The following is a 13,484-nucleotide window of genomic DNA, read 5'->3' on the forward strand; positions in this document are numbered from 1 at the left end:
AGAAGTTCCTGGATTAGGGACTTCCCTGGCAGTCCAGTGGTTACGACTTCTGTTGCAGTGAGAAGGAAAGAAGAAAAGAGTGAGGATTTTTTTTTCCTTTCCCTTTACTGAGAACAAAGAAGACAAACAGAACAGTGAGCAAGCCTGAACATTCCTAGTTTTTTCCACTTTAACTGCTTCTAATTCTGCATGTCAGTATCTAAGTTTGCTTTCCTGTCCCCATAACTCTGTAGGAGCTACACTTCACATCTATTTTCCTTTGACCGTATGCTAAATACATCCTGTGTCTGGTATTTATCCTTGCAGCACCCTTCCCCTTGTAATTACATATCAGAAAGAAGGCCGAAGAGCCACCAAATGGCCAGAATCAATCACTGGGTTACTGACTCCAGCCTGTGACTGTCTTTGAAACAATGCAAGAGGAAGAACTCAAGTTCTTAACACCTTTGTTCCTCATCACAGACTCCTGACTGCGAGCCCTCTTCTAGTATAAGCCCCTAGACTCCTCATAGAAGGGGACACAGTTCTTGAGGCATGAACCTACTATGTTCCCCTCTCCACCAGCTGGGAATTAAAGTCACTTTTCTATTTCTTCCAGACTTGTATTTCCATATTTTAAAATTCCGCTTCAGTGACAGAGAAAGCCAAGATTTTGGCCAGCAACACTTCACCTTCGAATGCAGGGTGTGAAGGTTCTATCCCTGTTTGGGGAGCTAAGATTCCACATGCCTCTCAGCCAAAAAAAAAAACACATAAAACAAACATTGTAATGAATTCAATAAAGACAAAAAAAGGGGGGTCCACATCAAAAAGTCTTAAAAAAAAAAAAAAGAATTTCCTGGGCTAAAGCTCAGAGGTGGCGAACATACACTTGAAGTTTGCTTTGGTTGGACACAGCGGGTGAGTGAGGAATTTGCAGAAGTTCGTAGGATGAAGCAGAATTCATGCAGTTTAAAAAAGTTGTTATCAGGCTTCCCTGGTGGCTCAGTGGTGAGGATCCTACATGCCGCGGAGCAGCTAAGCTCATTCGCCACAACTATTGAGCCTGTGTTCAAGCTCGTGCTCCTCAACAAGAGAAGCCGCCCGATGAGAAGCCGGAACACCACCACCAGGGAGCAGCCCCTGCTTGCTCTAACTAGAGAAAGCCTGCACAGCAATGAAGGTCCAGCAGAGCCAAAAATAAAAATAAATAAATAAAAGTAGTTTTAAAAGGTTTTTATCTATCAGTTGCAACCAAATGAAATAGGCTTGGTTGGAAAATGCATGTCTACAATTTAGAGAAGAGCCACTCCCTATGGGCTATTAATCGTTCCATTTTACAGCAGAGAAATTTCTTGGCTGTTAATCGTCACATTTTACAGCAGAGAGGCATTAATTCCTACCTAGCCAACCTCCTAGGGCTGTTGTGAGTGGCAAATGGGAGACTGTTAGCTTAAAGCTCTAAGTGCAAGGTGGGTGGTGTCTGTAACGAATTCACAGTTTTCCCTTGAGAGACTAGAGTGGAACATTTTACACGTCATGCACTTTTTGTTTGTTAACTCATTTACCTCCCCAAGAAATAAGCACTGTTGCTATCATTTCCATTTTACAGATGAAGAACTTGAAGCCTGGGCAGGTTTACCATCCAGAAGCCACACAGCTGTAAATAGCATCTCTGGGATTTGAACCCAGGTAGAATTGGCTCTAATCTGAGCTGTTACTATTGTGCCATCTGTCTTTCTAAGAAGTTGTCATTATACCTCCTCCTAGCCACCCACGTTACAGGAACTGTCTTCAGCTTTTATTTCCTCGTGGGAGGGTTGCTATATTCAAATTCTTTGGCATGTTATCTAACAGATGTAACAGAAACTGAAAGCTTGCCTAAAAGCTAATGGTCGTCCTGGAGGCTTGCTGCGACACCGCTGAGCCAGCCATATTCTTGGTGTAAACTTTGTATTTGCACAATAATCAAACCCACCAACCTGCTGAAACAGATCTCAGGAGCTCCCACCTATGGCTGCCTTCCCCAGGACACACAGCATGGTGTCCAACTGATGTGGGAAATGCCCATGGCATTGAATGCTAAGTGAGCATCCCCACGCCCAGGGCCATTTGGTCATTTACTAAATGTCTCTGTCCTCAGCGCCGGCGCAGTTTGGACTTGCTTCTTAACAGACTCCTTCAGCACCTCAGGGGCCACCTCCTTCTGTGTGAGAGGCCATGAATAACTGAGCTGTAGAAGAAGCTTGCAAGACTGGGTGTGGACAGGTGGGGCTGGACAGACCAGCTTTTCATTTGCATTTAAAAATTACTAGTTGGAGGGAAGGGATAAATGAGGAATTTGGAATTAACAGACATACACTACTACATAGAAGATAAATAAACAGCAAGAAGCTACTTGTTCAGCACAGGGAACTACATTCAATAGCTTGTAATAACCTATAATGGCAGAGAATCTGAAAAGTTATACATATATATGTATATAATTGAATGCTTTGCTGTACACTTGAGACATTGTAAACCAACTATACTTCAATTAAAAAAAAAAAATTACTAGGGATCAACAGACTAATGCCTGTAAATTGACCTGAAAGTAAAACATGGTTTTTAAGCTAAAAAAGTTATGTCTAAAAATTACACTTCCCTAACACTGAGGTTTCGGAGTGTGGGCTGTGGACATCCTAAAGTTAGATGAAACTTCACTCAGCAACTTCTGAAACAACTGAATACACAACTCAAGAACCAGCTGAGAAAACCACCTGCAGCTGCTCTCTTTAGCATTTTCTATAAAACAATTGACTGGCTTCCCAGGTGGTGCTAGTAGTAAAGAACTCACCTGCCAATGCAGGAGACGTAAGGGATGCAAGTTCGATCCCTGGGTTGGGAGGATCCCCTGGAGGAGGAAATGGCAACTCACTCCAGTGTTAATGCCTGGAGAATCCCATGGACAGAGGAGTGACTTAGCACGCAACCCACAGAGTAATTAAAAGCAGGGGTGATGGATCCATAGACCACGTCACCAGGGATTGGCCAGCTCTCTCTCCAGCATTAACTAAAAACAGGAAATCACCAGTTGTACCTAAATGGAACTAATAAAACCAGAACCTCCTATGACTTTATAGCCACTTGGAAAAAGCAGCTAAAACCAAATAACCCATCTGGAGCTGTGTTGTGCTGCTAAATGAGGTAAGTTAACCTGGGGAGCCCCAATACGTCTTCCCAGCTGGAATAGTCATAATTCTGTACACTTGAGCCACCACCAGTGTAATGTTCACATCTGAGCTATCCTGGGTGTTTTCTCGGTGGGGAGGCAGGACATGGAAGAGAGAAATTGCAGAGGCCCCCAAAGAAATCCTAACCCCAACTCTCAGAGCGCAGAAGGTGGACACAGGCTACAAACATCCCATGTCACTGACTCAATCTCCAGCACCTTCTCTCTTCCTAAAGCAAAGAACCACGTCATCTGAAAACATGGAGACAAATACAGTCTGAGACTTGCTGTTTAAAAAGATTTTTTTAACAGATTCAAAGAAAAAATGGAATTTGTTAACTTATTTTACTAAATTATATGCAAACAAAGTTAATCTATGAGCCAAGAAAGTGACATGCTGAAAAAAGTTAAACAGTGAAGGGAAGGCGAATAGGTCACCCGCAAATAGGCCACTTTGGCACGTGGATTGTTTTGAACTGAAGGCAGTCAAGACCCAGCAGACTCAGGGAAGACTTTTACTTTCCCTTAACTGCCTAAAAGAACTTAGATAGGGGGTTTGGTCCAGAAAAAGAGATCCTAGTAGAAACAACATTTTATTTGACGACCTGTCTACATGGAAGGATGAACATCTAACCAGCTCTTCTTATCTTCTTGTGAATTACCCTCCTCCCTTTTGTAGATCCAGGCCCCTGGTCCAATTCTTTATTTTGGCTGCACTGCATGTGGGATCCTAGTTCCCCGACCAGGGATCAGACTCCTGCCCCCTGCCTTGAAAATGCAGGGTCTTATCCGCTGTACTGCCAGGGAAGTACCCCTACCCAATGCTTGACCAAGGATAGCATGTAAGTCTCAGTCGCCCAACTTAACTCTGGGTCTCAAATTTTTATGGGAATCCTATATATACAAAATTAAATTTGATTGTTCTTTTATTAATCTGTCTTATGTCAGTTTAATTATTAGACCAGCCAAAGAATCTAGAATGGAAGAAGGAAAAAATTGTCTACCCCTAGAACATTAAATTGCATTGTCACATATTAAATTGCACAACTGTTCTTTTCTGCTGGATGTTGAGTCATGAGTTCAGTTTAAGCCTGTTGTTTATTTAGTCATGCAATTAAATTACATTCTTTCTTTTCTTCAAGAGTTGAATAGGTCCAAATGTGGCTTCTGGCTCAAAGAATTCATTCTAAACCACTGCCAGAAAAACCCTTTATTTCATGCTAATGAATCAGTTTCTCAAATTAGCAGGGAAAAGTCTGGAACTAATTAACTAAAAGATCTGAGTTGTCATCAAACTGCCTTGGGAAACATATTAAGTAAGATAACAAAATCATTTTACCGACCAGCCAGGAAGGGAAAGTAGGATATGGAGTCAATGGAAAAGCATGGGCCCTGGGACTGAAAGCATAAAATTTCCTATTTATTAGCTACATATCCTGGGGAAAACGATGTCTTAAGGCCTTGGGTTCCTCATTGATGAAGCAAAAGTAGTCACCTAAGTCTGCTTCCGAGTTCATTCTTGGGGCCCAATGAATCTTGTAAAAATGTTTTATAAATGCCAAAGGACCATTTGATTGCAAACTACAGTTATTTAGTAGTCCAGTTGCTTTGGAGACAACCCGTGTGTTTTACATTCAGCTTTCGGACCACGTAGGGCTGCTGCTGCTGCTGCTGTTGATCAGTCATGTCCGACTCTCTGTGACCCCATGGACTGGGTCACACCAGGTTTCCCTGTCCTTCACTGTCTCCCCAAGTTTGCTCAAATTCATGTCCACTGAGTTGGTGATGCCATCCAACCATTTCATCCTCTGTGGCCCCTTGTCCTTTTGCCTTCAAATGCTGACCCCCTGAGGGGCTCCATATGATTAATGCGGCTTTAGACCTAGATTGATTTCACAGTATTTCCTTTCTTCTCCACAATGACTCCCCTGTAGCCACAACAAGAATATCAAAGTCCATCAGCAGAAAACAAGGGGACTTTTTGTATACTTGAACCTAGAAACATGTTAAGTAAGATAATAAAATCTTTTTGCATACTCTAACCTAGAAGTATGTGGTTTTTAAAAACAGATTTGGGAAGGAATAAAGTTGCCTTCAACAGTTTTACTATGATTCCAGTAGAGGGCGACAGGGCTGCACTGACTCTCCTATTGGAGTGAAGTCAAGTGAAGTGAAAGTCCATGTCTGGCTCTTTGCGATCCCATGGACTATACAGTCCATGGAATTCTCCAGGCCAGAATACTGGAGTGGGTAGCTGTTACCTTCTCCAGGGGATCTTCCCCACCCAGGGATCGAACCTGGGTCTCTCGCATTGCTGGTGGATTCTTTATCATCTGAGCCACCTGGGAACTGCAATGCAATTCAAAGGTTAACACCACAAACAGCCTGGCTTCTTGCAGGAGATGAGGTTCGATTATTGGATCAGGAAGATCCCCTGCAGGAGGAAATGGCAAGCTACTCCAATATTCTTACCTGGGAAATCCATGGACAGAGGAGTCTGGTGGACTACAGTCCTTGGGGTCGCAGAGTCAGACTTGACTTAGCAACTGAACAACAGCCATAGTTTTAATATTTTTGTGGAGAAAATACATTACTGAAGGCCATCATTATGCTTTCAGTTGCACTTCCAAACCCTTACAAATTGGGTTTGAACTTTTTTTTTCTTTTTTTAATTGCAGGAGCCACTTGGGCTTTTGCAAGCTGAATGCTTTCGCCTTTGGTGAGCAATGGGCACCACTGGTGGCTGAGCTAGCAGTCACCCTGTTTTCCTTCTTCCTGAATCAGAACTTCGGTTTTGCTCAAGTATCTCCCCATTCCTAGTCCAGAAGAGATCCTGACTAGTCTGAGCCAATCAGAGCATGTTTTAGCCTGGTAAAAGCAGCTGGTCCAGGAGTGGACTTAGAACCTTTCTTGGTCCAGTCAGACTGAAGTATAGGGCTTATTATCTATTATGATCTGGGAGAAAGCTTTTCCTCCTTCTTTCCCACTGGATTCGAATATGGAATGAAAGTGGAAACTTGTTGCTTTTGGCAGTCATATTGTAACCATGAGTAAGACAGCCTAAGGAGAAAGGAGAAAAGAACCAGGTTTTTGGTAACATCACCAAATCCAACAACCCTGTCACCTGAACTTCTTGTCTTGTGAGATGACACATTTCTGTTTAAACCTGCTTGTGTCAATCTTTTATTCTTTGCAGATATCATGCTTATATGGATTAATGAACTCCCTTCAGTTTCCCCAAGGCCACCCACTAGCTGGGCTGACATAGGGGCCAAGAGTGACTAATTTGGACTACTCTTCATTTTAAACTATCTATTGGTTTTCCCTGGGTCACTTGTTGAGGATGTTGTTGTGTATTATTATTTTCATTGACCCAGTACTTTAAAGATATTTGTTATTTATTCTTAGTCCTAGATGGATCTGTAACTTGGAAGGGTTATCGCTCCAAGTGAGAGATTGCAGTACAGCAAATCAAAACATGTCCAAAGTCACCCAATATGTCCACGACTGCACTGAAAATACCATGTACTTCATAAGTGTTCCACTCATTTCTAGTTCTACCTTGATCGAGGGAAAAATTCAAGTTAACTAACAGCAAATTATGGTCATTTTTAAAATTTTTATTCATTTATTTTTGGTTGCACTGGGTCTTCGTTGCTGTGCTCAGGCTTTCTCTTGTGGTGGTGAATGGGGCTACTCTCTTGTTGGGGAGTGTGGGCTTCTCATTGCGATGGCTTCTCTTGTTGCAGAACATGGCCTCTAGGGCGTGTGATCTACAGTAGTTGTGGCTCACAGACTCAGTAGTTGTGGCTCATGGGCTCAGTAGTTGTGGCTCACGGGCTCAGCAGTTCTGGCTCACGGGCTGAGTTGCCCCGCAGCACGTGAAATCTTCCTGGACCAAAGACTGAACCCGAGTCCCCTGCATCAGCAGGCAAATTCTTAACCACTGGACCATCAGGGAAGTCTTATGGTGATTTTTAAATAGAAATCTTTAGTGCTGCCTTCCTTTGCTCTCTTTTTCAAAGGGTGAGAGATCATATATGTGTTTTTATTTATCGATTTTTCATTGCTAGTTAATCTTTATAGCTTCTAAAAACCGTATTATAAAAGTCTTTCATGGCTTGTGGTAGAAAGAACTTGCCAAAGCAGGAGGTAGTGGTTGCCTTACAGGAAGGAGACTAGTTACTCAGCATCCAAAGGACTTTGGCCAAGTGTTTGACGGCTTGTTCAGAGAATCACCGGATAAATGATCTAAGCATTCATGTAACAGTTATTATTCGGCTATAATTATGAGAAATAAGAGAAGGGCATGGCAACCCACTCCAGTATTCTTGCCTGGAGAATCCCATGGACAGAGGAGCCTGGCAGGCTGTAGTCCATAGCTTTGCACAGAGTTGGACATGACTGAAGCAACTTAGCATGCATGCAGGCATGAGAGATAAACAACCAAAAAGGAGGGGAGTTCCCTCCTGGTCCAGTGTTTAGGACTTAGTGCTTTCACTGCCATGGACTGGGTTCAATCTCTGTTGGAGAACTAAGATCCTGTGGGCTGTGCAGGACAGCCAAAAGATAAAATAAAAAAGGGGTGTAATTTTTCAGCTAACAGTATACAAAATCTTGTGCTCAGTGCTGATGTGATTAAAAGATGACTAAATTATAGTAATGACGTTTATATAGTCTTCCTTAGAGAAAGAAGACTAATACCATATGTGGGAAAGCAAGTAGTCAACCATTTTAGGCAGCAGATAATTAAATGCCTGCTGGGAGAGATAGAAGGCAGAAGGAGAAGAGGGCGGCAGAGGGCCAAATGGTTGGATGGCATCACTGATGCAATGAACATGAACTTGGGCAAACTTCAGGAGCTGGTGAGGGACAGGAAGGCCTGGCATGCTGCAGTCTGTGGGGTCACGAGGAGCAGGACATGACTTGGTGACTGAACAACAACAGCAATTAAATGCCAAAGTTAAGAGGTATAGAAGTGCTATCAGTATACGGAAAAAAAAGGGCTTAGGGTGAGCTACTATGATCAGGGGAGGTTTTTACAGAGAAGCACTAAATAGGGTGGTTTGGATTTGAATGAACTTGCAAAGTGAGAGAAATCGGGCAGTTACAGTATTGGATTTTAAAAATGGTATCAATACTAGTCAGGAATAATTTTTGTGTCAAACACTGTTGTTGAAAAATTTCTCCCAAATGTATTAATACATGAGCATCTGAAATAGTTAACAGTATTTTAGAATGTTTCAAAATTAAACTTAGAAAAATTGTAAATATACATTATCTTCCTTAAGAAATAAAAGCATTGGGCATTTAATAGATTCATTTATTCATTTACTAAATATTTATGGAGCACCCACAGTGAACTAGCTAAGGTTCCAAGTGATGAGCAAAACAAATAGGCCTCACTGATGATTAAAATCTTAGGGATATCAATAAGATATGTTCAGATCACAAGACTTATACTGTAAAAAAAAAAAAAGGTAACTCCAAGTAACTGAAGCTTCTTATTAATTTAGATTTCCCATCAGAGATGAAAATTTCTGTAGAGATGGTGGGTAGTCTCCGAATGGGCTGCCCAGGTGTCACTACTGGTAAAGAACCTGTCTGCCAATGTGGGAGACGCAGGTTTGATCCCTCACTCGGGAAGACCCCCTGGAGGAGGGAATGGTAACCCACTCCAGTATTCTTGCCTGGAGAATCCCAGGGACAGAGGAGCCTGGTGGGCTACAGTCCATAGGGCTGCAAAGAGTTGGACATGATTGAAGCAACTTAGCACGCACAGTCTCCAGACAGCCTATTGTCATTGCCATATTAAATAATTTGAATTAAGTAATTTAAGTGTTTTTGGTGGGATTGGTGATTCAACAGGGAAGGGGCAACAGGGAAATGAGCAAGAGAGCACACCTTACAGATGGGCTTTAAAGGACCTAGGGATCAAGGACTTTGACCTGAATTAGAATAGCAACGCAGAACTGGGGTGGTAACTGAGCTGCTCATCAAAAATACCAGCCTTTCGACAAGCCTCAGATGAATGGTCTGACTGACGTTTTGTCCCCTCTCTTTAGTCTGGATGCTCTGACTGACCTGAAAAGTTTAGCTCTATATTATAAAGCAGGCCAGGAGGAAAGGGACCCATTAAGCCCTAACAAAAGGGGTTTATTGGAATAGAAGCTGCAATTCAAGTCACTGCTACCTGATTCCTAAGATGGAAAGCAAAGTTGAAGAGTTTGGCAGATGGCTGAGTGTTCCTCCAAATTTACTCTCCTTTTTTCCTATCAGTTCAGTTCAGTCTCTCAGTCGTGTCCGATTCTTTGCGACCCCATGAATCACAGGATGCCAGGCCTCCCTGTCCATCACCAACTCCTGGAGTTCACTAAAACTCACATCCATCGGGTCGGTCATGCCATCCAGCCACCTCATCCTCTGTCGTCCCCTTCTCCTCCTGCCCCCAATCCCTCCCAGCATCAGAGTCTTTTCCAATGAGTCAACTCTTTGCATGAGGTGGCCAAAGTACTGGAGTTTCAGCTTCAGCATCATTCCTTCCAAAGGACACCCAAGGCTGATCTCCTTCAGAATGGACTGGTTGGATCTCCTTGCAGTCCAAGGGACTCTCAAGAGTCTTCTCCAACACCACAGTTCAAAAGCATCAATTCTTCAGTGCTCAGCCTTCTTCACAGTCCAACTCTCACATCCATACATGACCACAGGAAAAACCATAGCCTTGACTAGACAGACCTTAGTCGGAAAAGTAATGTCTCTGCTTTTGAATATGGTATCTAGGTTGGTCGTAACTTTTCTTCCAAGGAGTAAGTGTCTTTCCCATAGTGATGGAATTTTAGCTGGACATAATGTGAAATCACTGCAGATGGTGACTGCAGCCATGAAATTAAAAGATGCTTACTCCTTGGAAGAAAAGTTATGACCAACCTAGATAGCATATTCAAAAGCAGAGATATTACTTTGCCAACAAAGTTCCGTTTAGTCAAGGCTATGGTTTTTCCAGTGGTCATGTATGGATGTGAGAGTTGGACTGTGAAGAAAACTCAGCACCGAAGGATTGATGCTTTTGAACTGTGGTGTTGGAGAAGACTCTTGAGAGTCCCTTGGACTGCAAGGAGATCCAACCAGTCCATCCTAAAGGAGATCAGCCCTGGGTGTTCTTTGGAAGGAATGATGCTAAAGCTGAAACTCCAGTACTTTGGCCACCTCATGCAAAGAGCTGACTCATTGGAAAAGACTCTGATGCTGGGAGGGATTGGGGGCAGGAGGAGAAGGGGACGACAGAGGATGAGATGGCTGGATGGCATCACTGACTCGATGGATGTGAGTCTGAGTGAACTCCAGGAGATGGTGATGGACAGGGAGGCCTGGCGTGCTACGATTCATGGGGTCACAAAGAATTGGACACGACTGAATGACTGAAATGAACTGAACTGAACTGAACTGAAGGTGACTCAGCTAGAGACTACATTTCTCAGACTCCTCACAGCTAGGAGTGGCTATGTGGCCAAGTTTTTGCCAGTGGAATGTGAATAAAAGTGATGACTACAGTTTTTGTGTCACTTGTGAAATTGCTTGCCTTTCATTTCTTCTCCTTGCCTCTCTCAGTGACCTGGACCACAGTCTTAGCAGCCACCCAACTTTGTGCATCTAAGGACCACACACTAAGAAAGGGCAGCAAGACAAAAAAGACCATCATATGCAGCAGACACTCCCACCAGTCTAGGTTATTTGCCTCTGAATTTTTACTTTTCTATCTTATTTGTTTATCTTCAGATGTCTTGTCAACTCCTTCCCATGTCCATGTCCTGCAGAGGGGCACAGATACTCTGCAATGGAGTCATGTGGTGTTAATGAAAAAAAAAAAAAAAAAAAACAGAACAACAGTCATCAAGAGCACTTACAAGCAGGAAAGTAGCAAAGATCACACAGTTTTCTGAGCTCTCCTGATCCCCCTGAGTTGTGTTGGGCATGGTCGACTGGGGCTAAATGGCTCCAGGATGGGCTCCTGCCATCCAGCTCTGCCATGGGAGCTTCCTGGTGAAAGAAGAAGTGGCTCTGTTGGGAAAGCTCAGCACCTGGTATCAGCCTGTGCTTCCACTGAGCTAACTCAGATCTGCTGAGCCAGCTCTCTACAAAGCTACTGAGAAAGGTAGGAATTGCCCCTGTGAGGCCATCCAGGTTTGTTCTCTGTGGTTATGTCCAGGCTTCTGGCTGCTGGAGCTAGTCCAGGGTTTTCCAAACAAGAAAGAAAGAGATTTTCTAATCTGGGCATCAAAAAGCCATTTAATGTCCCTCTCAATGCCTTCTTGGCCTGGAGACATTTTTAATATACTCAACCCCAGAATCATCCCGCTTTGCTACTTTGGTTCTTCAACAAGTCACTATTGGCTTCCTAGGTGGCTCAGTGGTAAAGAATTCACCTGCCAATGTCAGAGACAGGAGACTCGGGTTTAATCCCTGGGTCGAGAAGATCCCCTGGATCAGGAAATGCAACCCACTTCAGTATTCTTGCCTGGGAAATCCCATGGACAGAGGAGCCTGGCGGGCTACAGTCCATGGGGTCAGAAAGAGTCCGAAATAACTGAGCACAGATGCACACACACACACACACACACACATCAACTAAGTATCTAATGATGCTTGGCTTATATTGACTTCTGGAGACATCAAATATTCTGCCTTTCTTTCTGTGCGTTGAACTGTTTCCAACATGCATTTATTGAAAGTGCTCTATTCTGATTTACACAAGAGGATTTAATTATGACTCACATAACCATAAAATGAACACATGTGAAACAATTTGCTTGATTCATTAATTAGTGAGGGAACATGCTATAACTGGTTCAAATGAGGATTTGCTTTTCAGAGATTTATATTCTCTAGTGGACAAGAGGAATAATTTGCATAGCTATGGACAGGAAAGATATGTATTACTATTAGTTTTCTACATGTTAATATCTACCTTTCATAGGGTTGTAAAATAGCGTAAAGAAAATCAACACTCTTCCACTGTTGGTGGGAATGTAAATTGTTACAGCCATTACAGAGAACAGTTTGGAAGTTCCTTAAAAAAATGAAAATAGAGCTACCATATGATCCAGCAATCCCATTCCTAGGTGCATATATCTAGAGCAAACCATACTTCAAAAAGATACATGCATCCAAATGTTCATTGCAGCATTTACAATAGCCAAGACATGGAAGCAATCTATATGTCCAATGACAGATGAATGGATAAAGATGTGGTACATATAGACAATGGAATACCACTCAGCCATAAAAAAGAATGGATGATGCCATTGGCGGCAACACAAATGGGCCTAGAGATGATCATACTACATGAAGTCAGAGAAAGATAAATATCATGTGACATCACATAAAAGTGATAACTGTAAAAAATGATCCAAATGAACTTATATACAAAGCAAAAATTGACTAAAAACTTAGCAAGCAAACTTAGTTACCAAGAGTGAAAGGCAAGGTTCAGTTCAGTTCAGTTCAGTCACTCAGTCGTGTCCGATTCTTTGCAACCCCATGGATTGCAGCATGCCAGGCCTCCCTGTCCATCACCAACTCCCGGAGTTTACTCAAACTCATGTCCATTGAGTCGGTGATGCTATCCAACCATCTCATTCTCTGTTGTCCCCTTCTCCTGCCTTTGATCTTTCCCAGCATCAGGGTCTTTTCAAATGAGTCAGCTCTTCGCATCAGGTGGCCAAAGTACTGGAGTTTCAGCTTCAGCGTCAGTCCTTTCAATGAATACCCAGGACTGATCTCCTTTAGGATGGACTGGTTGGATCTCCTTGCAGTCCAAGGGACTCTCAAGAGTCTTTTCCAACACCACAGTTCAAAAGCATCAATTCTTCAGCACTCAGCTTTCTTCACAGTCCAACTCTCACATCCACAGATGACTACTGGAAAAACCAAAGCCTCGTCTAGACGGACCTTTGTTGAGAAAGTGATGTCTCTGCTTTTTAACATGCTGTCTATGTTGTTCATAACTTTCCTTCCAAGGAGCAACTGTCTTTTAATTTCATGGCTGCAATCACCATCCACAGTGATTTTGGAGCCCAGAAAAATAAAGTCTGCCACTGTTTCCACTATTTCTCCATCTATTTGCCATGAAGTGATGGGACCAGATGCCATGATCTTAGTTTTCTGAATGTTGAGCTTTAAGCCAACTTTTTCACTCTCCTCTTTCACTTTCATCAAGAGGCTCTTTAGTTCTTCTTCACTTTCTGCCATAACGGTGGTGTCATCTGCATATCTGAGGTTATTGATATTTCTCCCA

The sequence above is a fragment of the Capricornis sumatraensis genome, chromosome 13 (genome assembly GCF_032405125.1).
Source record: "Capricornis sumatraensis isolate serow.1 chromosome 13, serow.2, whole genome shotgun sequence".
Classification (NCBI taxonomy): Eukaryota; Metazoa; Chordata; class Mammalia; order Artiodactyla; family Bovidae; genus Capricornis; species Capricornis sumatraensis.